The sequence below is a fragment of the Mycteria americana genome, chromosome 2, assembly GCF_035582795.1.
Source record: "Mycteria americana isolate JAX WOST 10 ecotype Jacksonville Zoo and Gardens chromosome 2, USCA_MyAme_1.0, whole genome shotgun sequence".
Classification (NCBI taxonomy): domain Eukaryota; kingdom Metazoa; phylum Chordata; class Aves; order Ciconiiformes; family Ciconiidae; genus Mycteria; species Mycteria americana.
In genome coordinates, this window is record NC_134366.1 from 86794945 (window position 1) to 86810117 (window position 15173).

Consider the following 15173-nt stretch of genomic DNA (forward strand, 5'->3'; position numbering starts at 1 on the left):
GGAAGTCTGATCTTTTTCTTTGATCGTCGGTAAGAGTACTCTAATAACTTGGCAAAAATATAGTGAGAGGGCTGGAGGCCCTCTGTTGTACAGTGAAGAACTGAAATTCTTGGAAGCAATGAAAGAAAAGGAAAATGTAGAACAAATCCTTTTGTCCAGTTGTTATTTTACTCTCTCAGAGGAAGAATAATGAGATTTTTGTTTGTGATCTCAAGATTTCTTCTAGATTTTTAAATTATGAAGTCCTTGGCTAAAAATCATAAATAGGTATAGGCTTGCAGGGACCTGAATACAGATTATTTTCTCAGAAGCAAGGAATGTATTTATATTCTCCTACAGAAATATAATCTTTCCAAATTTTGTTTGCCTTTGTACCTACCTTTCCTCCATTACCAAAAGGAACAACTTGAATACTTACCTCCAGGAAACATTTCCAGGCTATCTACCCCAATCCATCATTGGCACTTCCCTGATGCCAGGATGTGATGCTTACGGACAAGAAATGGCACATGCCCTCTGTGGGTTATCTCTAGTGTAGTTTATGCTAACCAGGGCCTCAAGTAGCTTTATGTCCAGACTAGTGATTTTTGTGATTTCCGTCACAATATAGAAACTTGTCTTCATGCACTGTGTAGGTAAGGTCAGTTTATAATTCACAACTATTAATTGTAATTTTAGATTCTATATATGTAATATGCTTATATATACAGCTTATGTATGGCCAGATGCCTAACTGCTATGAGTGACAAAGACATGCTACTATGGATCTAGTCTTTTGCATTACGCAGGATCTTGATTCATCATTTGTACAACTGAATAAAAAAAAAAAACAACACGAAGATATAACTATTTCCGTAACTCTCAAAGATGTTGTAAGGTTAAATGTATTGAATATACCTCTGTGCTCAGAAAAAACAGCAAGAATAAGCCTCAAACTGCATTGTTTGCTTAAATAAATACTTGAACATTTGCTAACAGAAAACCAGTTGATAATTAAAAGGGGCCCCACCGCAACAACAAAATCCTACAAACCATTTAAAGAGAGTTTGTGCATGTGAAAGGGCCTACAGCCATATCTATACTTACAATTGGGATGTAAAAAAATCTGGGTTAGTACTAAATATGCAAGCTCAGGTGTTGGAAATCTGGTTTACTCATATGCCATCTAAGTTTTGACCTAACTAGTTTAACTGCTATTTCTATAGTGTAAAGAAACTCCTGCTATACAAAAATCATAGAATACCATTTATACTCTGTACGTTCAATATAAAAATATTATTTTAAGATTTTTAAAAAAAGGAAATATCTAAATGCATCTATAATGACTTTCAAGTTGGCTAAAATACTGGAGATCAAACCGGATATCACTAGCAATAAAATCATACACTCATGTGGTGGCTGGAATGGACTCTGATGCCTCCAACAGTGCCAATATATGAGACTGGATACCCATTTTCCCCTTCTAGTCCCCTTAAGTTCAGTCATTTTTCAGATCTGATCTGTGTTTCTCTTCAGGAACCTTCTAGGACAGAACACAAGTTTCTTTATCACCTTGAATTTACTTCTGGGACATTGCTTACAAAGGACATCAGATAAGCTTGGGTGACCTGACAGAGTGTTTTAGCTTGCCTTAAGGTAAGTGACCCCCTGAGTATAACAGAAGGTACAGGCTGTAGCTGAAGTTTTCCACCTCTGAACACTTGCAGGATTGCGTAGACAGAACCTAGAAAAATACAACAAAGAAGTAATATAGTTGAGAAATTAATTCAGTCAAAAGTTTGGCCGCAGAGGTACTGCTACCCAGGTAATGTCATTCTGCCTGGAAATCCAGTCTTACCGGGTGTGTGGTTCACATTAGTTATAGTTGATAGGGTGTCTAGGCAAGTCAATAACAGGGAACTCGTGCTCTAAGTCTATAGGTTTACAAAAATGCGATGTTTCCCACTTTCTAACAGGGAACCTGGAAACCCTGAGGTACAACATGGTTTCTGTGATCAAATATGCTATGCAGACCTTAATCTGAGACAGAGTTGTCTAGTCCAAAAGCTATGAAGCAAACTGACAGAAAGACAGAAACAATTTCTTTCTCTCAATACTAAATCAAATCTAAAATGGTTCTTCATATTTGACAGGCAGAAATGAGAATGTCTTTTCCTTTGTGAATTCATGCAGTTTTTATATTAGTGTTACAAAATATTACATTAATTACTATTAAACTAATTAAAGAAAGCAAATCAATACATCAACATATTAAAAAACCCCACCCATCCCAACACTGAAAGTGTTTTTCATTTATACAAGACCACACCACTGCTATATATAAGAAATGAAGGTCTTGTGGTTGCCTTCAATTCAATGCTAATGCATTGCTAATAAAATACTGAAGTCTTATCTACAATGAAAATCACACTGTAGTAATTTTTATCTGAGTAATATTCTTCTCTTTCTCAGAACTAAATATTTACAGTCTTCATTAAAGAATTTCTGAAGAAGAATAGTCTGAATAGGCTTCATCTTCAGGGAATGCTTCTTCTTTCAGTCTTTAATGTGGTCTAATTTTGCAACATCCTGGGTGTAATAAGGCCTGAAAACTCAAGTCTTTGCCCATTAAACAATCAGACAAGGTGACCATAGTATTTTTTAATTTAATCCCTCTTTATGTAGGGATTAAATGTAAATCCAATTTTTGTTTCCAGCCCATAATTATCAATAAAATATTCAGTTTGCATAATAATTCAAAGATTAGTAGAAGCAGAAGAGAGAAAATATGTGTTAAAATACTTTTCAACCTATCTTTCATTCTTTGTGAACTATATCATTCCAGTCCACTGAGTGCAAGGTGTCCCCAGTGGCAGTGATTAGAGAAGGCTATTACAGTTAGGAGTGCCAACAAAGCCAGTAATACCTGAGATAAGTTAACTCAAAGAAAAAAAAAATCAAATAAAAAATTTTTAACTTGAAAATTTCTGGGGAAGTGTGAGACTTTAGCAAGTGAGACTAGCAAGTACAGACCTTGCTAGTGTGAAAATACCTTACCTGTGATATTACTGTAGAATAAAATATAAGCTTCTAAATTGCTAATCAACTGCCTATCCTTGTACTCCTACTGCATATACTAAGGGTTTGTAGAGTTCCTCCTAATTGTGTTCATTTGAATTTGAATTGTGTTCACTGAATTAATTTGAACTCCAGAACAGGTATAACTTTTTATTTTTCTTCTTCTGCCTGCCTCTTATCAGTTAGAAATTATTTTCCCTTTGGAAATGTCCCTGCAAAGAAACCACTATGTTAAAATCATTTGATATGAAAAATGCAAATGCGGTCAGGAAAATAAAAGAACATTTATTAAAAATGAAGCAAGAAAAGTAAAATTTCTATAGGATTATCAATCTGAAAATCTATGGAAGTTTACCTAGATAAATACAATCTATGCCATTAGATGAAATAAGTACTCTGCTGCATATCTAGCAACCCAGGCCTTCCACCACTGTCCTAAATTTCTTCTGCCCCTATCTCCTCTGATAGTTTTTCTCTTCTGAGATGTCTCAACTCTGAAAGCAGGAATAGTTACGTCCCATCTTCCCTCTCCTGTTCATCCCACAATATTTCATGTCATCCCAGCTGTGACCCTTTTGATCTAAAAGACATTTAATTCTAACTGTCCTAGGAATCAAATGTAAAACTCTTTAGGCTGAAGTATCCTCTGCTTAGATATAAGAAACTGGCATTTGTGTCTACTTTAGATTTTTCAGTTTCACTTGAGGATAGCGGTTACAGGGTTGGATAAAGAGGTCTCTATCTATAGTTTCTTATTCAGAACAACAGTTGCCTCAAAATGCACCTTCCTACCTTCTCTCTCAAATAAGCTATTTTTGTTCTATGTCTACTTCTCTCTGTTTTGGACTGTTTAGGATTTTTGTGTGACTTTTTCTGATAAGGAGCATCCATCTGAATCCTGTTCCCTTTTAAAGAGGCAGGAGGAATTACTTCCTTTGACTTCCTCCAAATGTATTTCTTTGTTTGACAAATCTGAATTTATAACAAAATAATACAGTTATCCCATAAGAACTACTTACTTTCCATGATATGATATGTGCAAATAAGCATAAGGAAGGGCAATAAGAAAAGCTGATGATACGGCCACATTCACTCTATGAATTTTTCCTAATAGCTTCTATCATTAACATACATGAAAGTGAAAATGTAATTTTTAAATGCTTCTATATCAAATCAGATTTTTCTAGTAGAACTTACAAATATTTTTTTCTGATTCATGCTTAAATATGACTTTCTTCCCTTCTTTAATGTAACTGAAATGTATTCTGATATGTAAACAGAAAGATTTGTGCAAATCAAGCATATATGCAGCAGATGAACAAATTACTTTTTAGTTCATTTTCTGGGGGCTTGATCACTATATTTTTATATACATTACTTTTTTAATTCCATCTTTATATTTAAAAAAGGCTAGCTGCTTTCATTTGGAATAGCTAAGGAGTACAGAAGAGGCTGCCCTAAGTGACTACCTTAGAGATGAAAAGTCATACATCTAATTATCTTTCTGGTGCACACTCATTGCTTTGCTATGCTTAACTTTTTGTTCAGTCACAGGCTAGCACTGGAAAATACTCACACACACACACACGCGGGCACACACAGTATGATGGTTTAGAGTAATGTAGCATTACATGCTGAGAGCACAATGAGATACCGGAGACGCTCTCAGTTAGATGTTCTGCAGCAATATTGTCCTAGCAGACTTCATGTTCATGTTGAGCAGCCTGGCCAGGAGGATGTCTTTGTAGCTATTTTGAGCTTTTATTTACCACTATTTTCCTTTACAATGTTTCTACAATATATTGTTCATTTGTATTTTCTTTGAAACATTAAAATGTGGGACTAGTTACCTGTAATAGAGCTCTACCGTTGTGTTGAGACCCCTAGATAATTAGTAGATTGGGTCATCTCCAGAAATTAAAAAAATCTGATTTAAGACAAAATCGCCTTTGCACAGCTAATGGAGAAACAAAGAAATTGACTAACCAATAGGTAATGGAAGGAAAGCAATAACTATTGGATCTATTGAGAGAGTTGGCGTTGTTCAGCCTGAAGAAGAGAAAGCTCTGGGGAGACCTTACTGTGGCCTTTCAGTATCTAAAGGAGGCTTATAAGAAAGATGGAGAGAGACTTTTTACCAAAGCCTGTAGTGACAGGACAAGGGGCAACAGTTTTAAACTGAAAGGCAGTAGATTTAGATTGGACTTAAGGAAGAAATTTTTTACAATGAGGGTGGTGAGACACTGGAACAGGTTCCTCAGGGAAGTTGTGGATGCCCCGTCATTGGAAGTGTTCAGGGTCACTTTGGGGCTTTGAGCAACCTGATCTAGTGAAAGATGTCCCTGTCCATGGCAGGGGGGGCTGGACTAGATGATCTTTAAGGTCCCTCCCAACCCAGACTATTCTAGGATTCTATGAAAGAGGAGGCCAGTCCTGCCAGGGATGTGAATTTGTACCAACAACAAAGCATTAAAACATACAATAGACACTCTCTATTCTTGTTTGAGCTTTGATGTATTTTGGAAGTAGTCAAGTAATCTTACTGTACATTTTTATATGCTCCAGCTGACAGGGCATGAATTGTGTCAGGTATTAAAGGTGTACAAACTAAATTAATAAGTTAACAAGGAGTGTATCTGAAAAAGCAGTAGAGAAAAGGATGTTGTATGTTTCCTGTTAAATATACAACATAGTTAAATTTGATGCAAGAATTTTATGACTGGGTAGGGACAGAGAATCAGGGATTGCAAAGTAAAAGTAAATGTTATTTTTTCTCTCAGACACAAGCAACCCATATATAAGATTATGAAAGAGTATCTCATATTTTACAGTGTTCTGGTATGCATGAATTTGTGCTAATTAGAGCGGAACCAGAAATGACAGCTATTAACAGTCCACTACAATGTGATTGTTAATGAAGTTATGTGTGTTCATGCAATCAGTCCCCCTTTGCATGGTTTGAGAATGTACAAATGATATTGTCTGTATAGGCAACCATGTGAACATTTCCTCTTCCATAGTATTAATCAGTACCACGTCAAAGTCATATTCTCTGATCTGAGTTTTACAAGAGTAATGCAGAAAAACCTAAGCTGTTTGCCCAAACTTGGGCTCCACAGGAGTCGAGCTTTGGTTGTTCACAAAGACCTAATGCGTGACTGATGAATAGAGCCCTTAAGCTTCAAGGAAGTAAAGCTCAGCAGGAGCAAAACTCTTCTTATGTTCAAAGTGTTTCCAGTCTGTTTCTTTTTATCCACAGCGTATTCTGTCACTCTATCACTCTGCCAATCCAGATGGGAAGACAGACGTAGCCAAAGGAAGTAGACTTGCCGAATTTGGCTCCTCTTTAACCAGTAGAAATATCCACTGGAGCCAAATGGAAACTACACATTTTGGTTCCTTTGGGCATGTAGTTTCAAACATTTTCAAACTACACAACATGTAAGGTTCCACTAGAAAATACTAACACACGGGTAATCCTTTTTGCATTTTCTGTTTTCTTTCAGTCTTGCTTTTGTTTGTTGACTGTTTTCAGAAAAAGACATTTGAAGCCTGTAGGCACATATTTATGCGTGGAAGAAAGATGTCAAACAACAAGCACTTTATTCTCTAAATTACTGAAAACATGTAGGCTGAAGAAACAACAAATCTTAATGACGGTTTCTTTTTTCTTTTTTTTTTCTTCTTTTTTGTTTGTATTTTTTTTGTTTGTTGGTTTGTTTTTTTACTGAGTTTAAGGAGACTAGCTTAGTCACAAGGTTCTTCTTGGGCCTTAGCGGCTATTAGAATCAAAAGTAAGAAAGATATATACCAACACAACCTGCAATCAGGTAAATGTGCTGACTTTAACTATCACATAGTTTTACTACGATGAAGACACCACCAGAGCTGGAAGTTTTAAAAGAAGAGTTTTACTGTTGATTAATAGTCTTGACTAATCTGCTAATTTTGGCAGTTTATTAATTTTCAGCTTGGTAACGCAGGTAAGACTATGGCTTTTGTCACAGTGATGTTATCTTTGTAGTAGAAATATCACTGAACATCTCATTTATCTCATCTTCTTACATATTTCTTTAGCTCCATTAGATCTTAATAAGAGCTATATTTCTGTTTTAGAAGGTTCTAAGCACCCTTGCTTTGCATGGAAACATCTTTCAGCTTTAGCATTCCTGACTGATACTTTAAAAAGTTTTTAAAAATCTAAGTCATCATCAAGGGAAGGACTGTTCTACCTTTACAGACCTGCAGATGGGATGTACACAAAGCATTTAATTACTCATGCAGCAAGGTCATCAAGAGGTTATCAAAGTAGTTAATTATATTTAGAAGCAAAACATCTGAGTTCCTATAATTGTTGATGAGGTGAAAGCCATCCTCTTTCTTTAGGATTCTAGAAAAAGATTGATCAAGTTTCTTTATATGAGATAGAGGTCTCCTTTTTGAAAAGGGCACAGGGAACATCTGACTTTCAACAAATTAGTTTTCAAAATTAAGAAAACAAAGATTATGCAAGAAATAGATTTTCATTGAGCAAAATCTTGCAATTTCAAACATATCCTGTTCTCTATTTGAATGAAACCAAGTCCTTTGAAAGTTTTAAATAAAATAAAGACAGAGAAAGTGTTGCAGCACAATCTGACCTTGGAGTCAGGACAGTTGCTTAGGATCCCCAAAATGAAACACCTCATTTAGACTAGTATATTGTAACAGAAACACTTAATTTAGGAATGAGATCATTAGTAATTGTTGTGGAAGACCCATTTATGTAGTGCCTGCTCCAAAGCAGAAATCCAACTGAGCTATCCAGTTCGAGTCTCTATTTTATCTGCTAAAATAATAATAGTTATTAATTTTCTGCTAAAATTAATAATAAAACGTTTGCAACATAAAGAAGCTTCAAAGGAAAAAAAAGAAACCAAATCCCCCCCCCCCCCCCCCCCCCCAAACCTAGAAAGTACTGTAAAGATTGAATTACTTATCCAGAGCATATCCCAGGCTTATGTTCCTTATTTAATATCTGGGACTGGAACTTGATTTTGAATGATCTGAAACAGAAAATGTTTAGATTTTAGTTTTGACAAATTCACATTTTCAAACAAACAAACAAAATGTTTTGTGCATAGGTTTTATACCACTGCCAAAATTCTGACTGTTTTTCATTTCAGAGCTATATTCTAGGGTCTTATACATAGAAATTATTTGCTGGATTTATGGGCATGTAGGAAATAGGATAGAAAATTTTTGTACCTCTCAGCCACTGGGATAGACTAGAGGTATCCTTAGTTTTTTCCAACTACCTTGAATGTTTCATTGCCTGAAGAAAGGAGCTGGAGATTTGCACACAGAGTTGATTTTTGCAAGGGATGTCAAGAGCAACAAGAGGACCTTCTACTGCTGCATTAGTAACAAAAGGTTGAACTAGGAAAATGTGGGCCTGTTGCTGAATTGGCTCGATGATTTAGGCACAGTAGACAAAGAAAACACTGATGTATCCAGTATCTTCCTATTCTCGGACTTCACCAACAAGGTTTCCCAGGCCTTTTGTGCTGAGAGAGTTGCCCAATGTCCTTGAATGGCTGCTCTCTATCTTTGAAGTGTTATGGAGATCAAGGGAGGTCCACAGCAACAGGAAGGCGGCAAGTCTTGCACCCATCTTCAAAGAAGACTAAAAGTTCAAGCAGGGTAACTACAGGCCTATCAGTCTTGCTTCAGTCCCTTGGAAAATCATTGACTCTGGGAACACATTTCTGGGCACAGGAAAGCGAAGTAGGTGGCTGGGAACAGTCAACACAAAAGTACTAGAAGTAAGTCATGCCTGACCAACCTGATTACCTTCTGTGATTAAATGACTTGTTTTAGGGACTGGTGAATATCATTTACCTCAACTTTAGCAAGGCTTTTGACAACATCTCCCACAATATTGTTGTATTTAAGTTGGGACATTATGGTCTGGAGGGATGAACAACTAGATGGATGAAAAACAAGTTGTAGAGGTAGGCACAGAGGGCCATATACTGGAAGCTGGTAGAAGTGGAGTGCTGCATGAGTCTGGAGGATGTGACAGAGTACTCTATCATCAAGCTTGAAGATTATATCAAACTGGGTGGGGGTGGGGGTGTGCAGTCAACACACTCGACAGCAGAGCTGTCATTCAGAAGGACCTAGACAGCCTAGAGGAATGAGCTGACAGAAATGTCATGAAATGCAACAAGGGCAAAGCTGAGTGCTGCCTGTGGCCAGGAAGCATTGGTGCAAGGGCACAGGCTGTGGCCTGCCTGGCTGGGAGCAGCTCTGCAGGAAGGGACCTGGGGATTGTTCAGCCTGGAGGAGAGACAGCCTCAGGGGGACCTAGCAGCAGCCTGCCCAGGCTCCAGTGTGAGGGGGTTAGCAAGAGGATGGAACCAGGGTCTTCAGTGCTGCATGCTGTGAGGACAAGAAACAATGGGCATAAACTGAAGCAAGGGAGTTTCAGACAGTGTATTAGAAAAAACGTTTTCACTGTGAGTCAGTCAGGTAGTGAAGCATGTTGCCCAGAGAGGCTGTGCAGTCTCCATCTGTGGGGATTTTCAAGACGAGACTGGACAAAGCCCTGAGCAAAATGTTCTGACCTCACAGCTGACCCTGCTTTGTGCAGGAGGTTGCACTAGAGACCTCCTGAGGTTCTTTCTATTCTGAATTGTCCTGTGATTCTTAAACTATTACATAAATGCTTTGTTCTTTTTCAGGCTTGAACATTTGCAAGCCAGTGTTGGAAACTCCCACATTAAAAAAAAAAGGTGGTGATTTACCCCAAGCATGTAGTTGCACTAAGATCTGTATTGTGTACCCGCACAGCTACAAACTTTTCTCCTCTTTTTCATGTGATGCTGTTTTAGGAGACTGTCTCGTCCCACTCGGTGGGTTGCGAGAGGGGTGAATCTTTTCGATTCCCTCACAGTTTGTGTACCGACAAAACCGATCTCTGCTTGGCAGAGCCGCGTGGTCGGTAGAGTCACAACAATGACTCAGAGGAACGGTCTATCCCACTTCTGGTACCGACAAAGGCCGATCTCTGCTCAGCAGAGCCACGTGGTCAGTAGAGTCACGACAATGACTCAGAAGAACAGGCTGGCCAGCACCTTTATTAACTGGCGAATTCCACAAACAGACAAATTTAACAAACTGGCAAGCTCAACGAACGAACAGAGGCAATTTGGCAATGGAGCTATTTTCTGGGCAACCCATCACAATTTATCCCAAACTTGCATATATTGGAAGAGTAGAGGAAGAGAGAAGCGAGAAAAGGAAAGGAAAAGAGAGGAGGAAAGAGAAAGAAAAAGTATCACCACCCTTGGATCCCACGATGATGATGACAGACGTGGCAACCCTCCAGTGGTGGGCATGCGTGCGCTTCCCTGGGGGGGGCATGTCTTTTATAAACTATTCCCTGCCTCCAGGTACGCCCCTTCAGGACTTACATGGTTCTTGTTCTAGAAAGTTCTCAATCTTCTGCGCAGGCGCTGGGGGAGGGGAGTGGTCACGGGGGGTTTCTTGGGCAGTTGCAAGCCCCCTTCCTCAGATCAACTCTGTGTGATCTCTGGCCATACATGGCAAGGTCCAGCAGAACCCAGAACCGTGCGTCCTCCGATGCGCTGTCCATGTCCCGCACGTCCTGCTCCCCCTCTCGCTCTCCTCCACCCCGTGCTCGCCGACCTGCTGTCGCCATGCAAATCGCGCCTCAAGTCACCACAATGTTTGAGACATTAACTCTTTCAGTCTCTCACAGAGACAACATCGTAAATCAACGCATGAACAATAAAAAGCATGCAGGTATTTCCATTGGTCCTTTCCACTTCTCTGCCATAGTTGTACTAGATGTCAAGAGAGCAACCTTCCTTTTGGAGCACCCTTGTGCCTGGTATTCTTGGATAGGTAAAGGAGGAGACGAAGTTCCTGGTAACTTTGCTTTTGCTTTAGTTGTAAAGCTCACATGTATGATATGCAACAAATAATGCATAAATAATGTATAAAAATAAAAAATAATGTATAAACTTAATACCCCCCCCCAATTACTTGTATCACCTTGTAAAATACCTGGGTAAAATGTAGTAATTTTGGTAATGATAATATGCACATCAATCTTAAGACTGTTCTTCACATTTAATTTCAAACTTTGTTCAGGCTTTTCTAACCCTGACAACAGTACCATGTGATCTACCTATATCTTTAAATAACAAACTTTCCAATGAGAACCATGAAGGATGTTGTTCGTTTGGGGGTTTGGAAGAAAAGGCCATGTTTTTTTGGGGGTACCTTTTCTAGTATAACTATTTTTAATTAATGTTTTTACATCTTTATTAATTCTTGAACATGTGTAATGTTGACATTTTTAGGGAGAAGAATAAGTATTAGAACCCACAATGAAAGCAACTCCAGCTGAGCAGTCCAGTGAAGACCATGAAATCACAAGACACATTAATAAACCCATACATTGGATCCATCATTTATGATCTATATTTGTACTTAAATGCTTATAAAACATTAATTTTGGTCTTTCGTGATTGACAAAGAGCTATCTACAGTAACAAATACACTAGAGAACCAATAATAGGCCCCAGTGCTGGAGGAACTGTTATATGTGGGCAATAAAGTAGTATATAAGAAAAGAATAAAAAATTATAACTGAACAGTACTGTTGACTGGAACATACTATAGCAGGCCCATCAGTCTCCAAAGGCTGTCAGCAACAGGAATCTCAGAATGACAAAAAAAAAACCCAACACAAACCAACAAATAAAATTAAGTATATCTGCTTATGTGAAAGAAGGAACAGGAGAATAAGGAAACTGAAGATGCAAAAGCTTATCAGCTGGGAGCTTGGGCTAAGACCCAAAAGTTCTAAGGGACTTGAATGTCCAGTTCTGATTAAATCTAGGAACTGTGACCAGGTTCCTCAGGCAGCTTTTAAAAAGAACCTCAGTCTTAATATCTGATTTCACTACTTTTGTCTTTTTTTTTTTTTCCATTTATCTAATATAGAAATAATCCCAATTGAAAGTACACAGCTGAATATTTGACTGAAATATTTGTCTCAAGGTAGTCAATTATAAACAACAAACTTTTTTTTTTTTTGTAGTTTCAGTGAGCCAAAGTTTTTAACTTCTGAAGATTAAGTTGGATTAATTGTTTTTCCTCACACATTGGTAATAAAACTAATAAAGATATTGGTGGTGAGAGAAGGCATATGATGAGACAGTGTGAAGTTCTACAAAACTAAAAGAAAGTAATTACATGATGAAAGGTATTTTTCCAGGGCACAGTATACATTTGAGCATCCAGTTTGCAAAACACAATTTTATGCTTTATTTAAGCACATTATTTGGATTGATACTGGGTATTTTATGTCCTGATATTCTACCTAGACCATGAAGTCAATCTGTTTCTTCATTATGTCTAGGAATCTGGTGGGAAGCAGTGCAGATAGGATATAAAAATTGATGATGCAATGTGATAGAAGAGGAGCAATCGTATTTTTTGTGTGTGTGATACTGGGCAATCCAAGTTACCATTCCTGAAAGACTGCTTACAGCCGTGTTAGGTAAGAAAATGGAGTAAGGTGAAACCAGTGTTTCCCCTTCATCTGTGATCTTCCTCCATATTCCAGCTCTGTGGCTGTACTTTCCTCCATCACCTGTCTTAAATGTCGTGTCAGGTGACACATCGTGGTATTAAGACTTTGGCATCTATCTGCAATTATATTAGACAAGCTATTTTCTGTACAGTGATGTGATTCTTTCTATTCATGTCATAAATGGAGTAAGTAAAGAAGACTACTTTATCCAGTACATAGCAAGATCACAGGAAACCTAGTGCTAAATTATTTGCAGGCAATCTGTTTTGGGTGTTTGTGACAGATGGAAGCTAAGTCTGTCCTGAAGTTCCCTCATTCAATTTAGATGCTTGGTATAAATTCTAATATACGTTCTAGGTTGTAAACAGTAATTTGCTCCTACTCATTTCACAAGTCATAGTCATATAAATTTGCAATGCAACAAAAAGCAACACACTGTACAGCCCTTTTTTTTCTTTGCGGAACCAGTAAAAAAGCAGAAAATGAAACTTATGTTCTGAAGCATGCAGAAGAAAAAATGCAACACATTCATTTATGTGAAGTCAGCTATAAGACACATTGAAATTATTTCATACAGATGACTTTGTTTCATATCACATAGTTTGCTTGCCTTAAAAATAGAAAAAAATCCTATTCAGCACATCTGCTTATTCAGGTTGTACATTCCCAAACTAGTGTGATTTACATTTGAATGAAGTTTCCAATTTTATTGAGTGACATGGAATCTAATTAGATTCTGCCTGTAAGAGAGGAGTGTCAATTATAAAAAGTAAGGCTCTGGAAAATTAGCCTAAATAAAATTTTACTGAACAGAACATGCAATTACAATCAACATTAGAGTGCTGCAATTATTACCTCTAGATTTTTATTTCTTATTTTATTTTCTCATGAAGAAATGAAGAGTCAGTAACTGGACTATTAGCAGTGTGTTACTGATTACATTAGAATATCTTCTTATACTATATGGTGCAAAAGAATGGTGTCCAGTTTTAGTGGTGTCAAGTATGAATTATTCCTCTGGAAGGACTTACTATTAATAAAACCTGAAATATACAGGATTTGATTGATAAAATTAATATGCAACATGTTCAACATTGTTGTGGGGGTCTGCTACAGACTGCTTGATTGGGAAGAAGAAGTCGATGAGACGTTCTTCATACAATTGGAAGAAGTCTCACATTTGCAGGCCCTGGTCCTCATGGAGGACTTTAACCACCCCAGTATATGCTAGGACAACACAGCAAGGCAGAAGTAATACAGGAGGTTTCTAGAGTGCATTGATGACAACTTCCTAACACACGTGATTAAGAAACTGATGAGGGGAGATGCTCTGCTGGACATGATACTCACAAACAAAGAAGAAATGGTCAGGGATGTGAAGGCTGAGAGCAACCTTGGCTGCAGTGACCATGGGACAGTGGCATCAGGATCCTGAGAGGAAAGAATGAGGCAAAAAGCAGGATCACAACCACGGACTTCAGAAGAGATTTTGGCCTTTTCAGAGATTGGCTTGGAAGAACCCCATAGGATATGGTCCTGGAGAGAAAAGGGGTCCAGGAGACCTGGTTGATTTTCAAGGATCACCTCCTCCAAGCTCAAGCATGGTCCATCTTGACTTGCAGGAAATCAAGCAAAGGTGGCAGGAGGCCTGTATGGTTGAACAAGGAGCCTCTGACATCTCAAATATAAAGAAGAAGTGTGTGAGATATGAAAGCAAGTTCACGTGATCTACAAGGAATATAGAGACATTGTCCTACTGTAAGGACAGGAAAAAAGAACATAACTGCTATCTTCAAAAAGGGGTAAGACAAAGAATCCTGAGAGCTACAGGCTGATCATTGCAGTCCCTGGGAAGTATTGCATCCCTGGGAAGCAATCCTCCTGGTAACCTTTTCTAGATATATGAAAGACAGAAAGGTGACTGGAGTAGTCCGCATGGATTTATGAAGGGAAAATCATGCTTGACCAACCTGAGAGCCTTCTATAATTGGATGACTGGCTTGGTACATGAGAGGAGATCAGCAGATATTTTTATCTCGACTTTAATATGGCTTTCAACCATCTCCGATAACATCCTCATTGACAAACCAATGAAGTATGGACTAGATAAGTGAACAGTTAGGTGGATTGAAAACTAGGTGAACTATGATGGGAACCTCACAAAATTCTAAAAGGCAACATATCAAGACCTCTGCTTGGGAAGAAATAACCCCATGTACCAGTACACATTGGGGATGGACCAGATGGAAAGTATCTTTTCAGAAAAGGACCTGGGAGCCCTAATGAACAATGAATTGACCATGTGTTCATGGTAATTTTTTTTTTTTCTTCCTGAAAAAAAAACCAACAAAAACCAGTGTGCCCTCATGGTAAAGAAGGCCAACAACATCTTGGGTTGCATGAGGAAGAGTGTTGCCATCAGGTTGAGGGAGGTGATCGTTCCCCTCTAGTCTATCCTGGTGAGGCTGCATCTGGAGTGCTGGGTCCAGGTTTGGGTTCCCCAGTA